The sequence below is a fragment of the Wasmannia auropunctata genome, unplaced genomic scaffold, assembly GCF_000956235.1.
Source record: "Wasmannia auropunctata unplaced genomic scaffold, wasmannia.A_1.0 LD336076.1, whole genome shotgun sequence".
In the NCBI taxonomy this organism is placed as follows: Eukaryota; Metazoa; Arthropoda; class Insecta; order Hymenoptera; family Formicidae; genus Wasmannia; species Wasmannia auropunctata.
In genome coordinates, this window is record NW_012026814.1 from 5731422 (window position 1) to 5734601 (window position 3180).

Here is a 3180-nt window from a genome sequence, read left to right on the forward strand (position 1 = left end):
ACTGCAAATACTTGGGTTTTATTTTTAACTCATTGTCAGTAGCTCTATCGATTATGATTCCTCCAAAACGTTGGACAGCTTTATTCAAAATGATGCTAGAGTATTCAAGAAAATCCAGATGCCAAATTAGGGACTTTGCAAGTATGATTGGCTTTTTAATTTCGATTTGTTCAGCTGTACAGTACGGACTTTTGTATTCCAGAGAATTTGAGAGAAAAATTCTTAGCATTAGAAAAATCAAAAGGAGACTATGCAGCTAAGATGGAGATTTCGCCACACTTAAAAGAAGACTTTCAGTAGTAGATTAAAATCTTATCAGATGCTAACCAATCCCGCATCCTCCATTCGGGAAGGGCAGCGCGAGAAATATACTCAGACACATCTCTGTCTGGCTGGTGTGTTTCCTGCGGTGAGTTTTGCACGCACGGCTGGTGGTCAGAAAGTGAGAAATCGGCGCATATAAACTTCCTCGAACTTAAAGCGGCTTTTTACGCCTTGAAATGTTTTGCAGCAGATCTCTCCAACTGCGAGATTCTTCTTCGCATAGACAACACGACAGCAATTTTGTACATTAATCGTTTTGGATCTATCCAATATCCTCATTTAATGGCCTTAGCAAAACAGATTTGAAGATGGTGTGAGGAAAGAAATATTGTATTGTTCGCATCTTATATTGCCTCCATTGACAACTCCATTGCCGATCATGAATCTAGACGCGTAAGTCCAGATACAGAATGGCCCCTATCACAAGACGCTTTCTTGAAGATTTCATCTCAATTCGGTCCTTTTGACATTGATCTATTTACTTCGAACATAAACGCGAAATGCGCTATATACATCTCGTGGTTTCCAGATCCGAGTTCGGTAGGCGTGGACGCGTTTACTTTTTCCTGGACGGGAACAAAGTTTTACGCTTTCCCCCCTTTCATCCTACTGCCTCGGGTTTTGCGAAAAATTGTGAATGATAAAGTAAGGGGAGTTGTGATAATTCCTTGGTGGCCATTGCAGGCCTGGTTTCCCTTGTTTTGTCGCCTTCTGTCTACGGAACCTATAATCTTCTCGTCGTCTCACGATTTACTTTCTTCTCCTTTCAGAGGCCACCACCCGACATGGAAGACTTTCCCTGGCGGCAGGGAGCTTATCAGGTTAGCTTTCCTCAGCCGAGAGGTTCCGCCATTGAAGGCCACATTAGCCTCGCTAGCCAAATCGACAATTCGGCAATATTCGAAGCCCCTTAAAGATTGGTGGCATTATTGCCAGTCCGCAGCAGTGCCTCTCTTTACACCAAGTCCTCCAAAATTCTTGGAATTTTTAGCTCAAGAACTAGAGCGGGCAAACTCATATTCAGTAATTAATACTATTCGCAGCGCTATCTCGCTTATCACGCATAACGAAATTGGAAATCACACGCTGGTAAGGCGATTTTGTAAAGGGGCAGGAGTTCTTAAACCTCCGCGCCCTCGATATGATTACATCTGGGATCCAGCCCCAGCTCGCAAAACTTGCAACCCAATTTCCCTACGAGTCTCTTTCGCTTCAAATCATTACTAAGAAATTGGTCTTACTTCTCGCTCTCGGCCAACGTGCACAGACGCTCGCTTCAATCAGACTATCGCAAATCTTTATCGAGGACAAGCTCATCATCAAAGTCCCGGATCGTATAAAAACCTCCGCACCGGGACGCCCACAACTTCTCTTTTCTTTTTCACCTTTTGTGGGCAACGAAAGTCGTTGTATTTTCACGTTAGTAAAACACTATCTGAATGTAACGCAAGACTTGCGATACTCCTCGCACTGAGACTCGAAAAACAGTGATAGTCTCTGAATTTTCGCTTATTCTCAATTTTTAGTTTAAATTTGTAAATGCTTACTGAAAAAATAGTAACGTTTGCTAAAAAATACAGTAATATTTAAAAACTTCAACTGTAAACGATATTGTCTAAAAGAATAAATTATTATTGAGAAGTTTCATTATTCAATTATGTACGATTCTGTAACCATTACTGTTGGCTCTCAATAAGTATTCTATCGCGCAAACTCAAAGCACGAAATTAAGAATAATCGCTGTAGGAAGCAGTACTGGTAACGACAACTAACAGTAACAATTCGTAGGTGTAGGAGGAATGTTTTACCTGCAGTCTCATACGTATCAATTAAATGTTATATTAATGTTAATGATTAACATTTAAAGTCGGAAACAAAAATCTTAATTTAGCAACATCTAGCAACATCTTTTACTTTGCTTATATATGCAGTTAACCATTTATAATGGATGAAAACGAGAAAGTAAGATCTTAAAAAGTAATTTTTTTCAATTATCTTCAGTAATATAAATAATTTTTCAGACATATCTGGATTTGTCAAACTCAACGCCTTTTTACTATTATTACAACACACAATATTGTCCACAATTGTCCTGAAACGGTAAAGTGGAAAAATATCCAACAATATATTTTTATCTTTATATCTTTTTTATCTTTAATTAATTGTCTTTCGGTCGGATTCAATATATACTTTATTCTAAATTTTAAACTAATGAAGATTACGTCTGACATTCGTGTTTACAAGTTGATTCCTCGATTTCTTGTTCTCGAGATCAATTATCCATTACCAGAATTGTTTTAGATCTTTATAATCACAATATTTTCTATTTTAATTTTCTATTTTAATTCCAGAAATGCTTTATAAAATGGCGGACGTTAAAGACAGACTTAGAAAAATAGTAAATAAAAATTTTTCTTTAAATTATTGCGCTAGTCAGGGAAGTCGGTTGCCTAGTGTAAAAATTTTTAAGTTTTCAAGCTCATTGATTTTCTAACAAATCCATTTTTTGATCATTTTTCTACGATTTCTTTTGAGAAAGTTATAGTGTTTTAAAAATTGTGTTACAAAACGGGTTATTTTTTTTTGTGATCAGCTATGAGTCCAGATGTAAATCTTATAGAGCATTTATGGGATATGTTAAAACGAAAAGTTGGGAAACATAATGCTCAAACTTTAAAACACTCCGTCATGAAAGAGGAATGGAATAATTTGAAACAAGAAACAATTAGACATTTGATAAACAATATACCCAAACAAATACACAAAATAATAAGTGCAACTTGAGGCAATACACATTACAAAGTGCGCGCGCGCGCGCGCGCGCGCGCGCGCACGCACGCACGTACGCACGCCCGC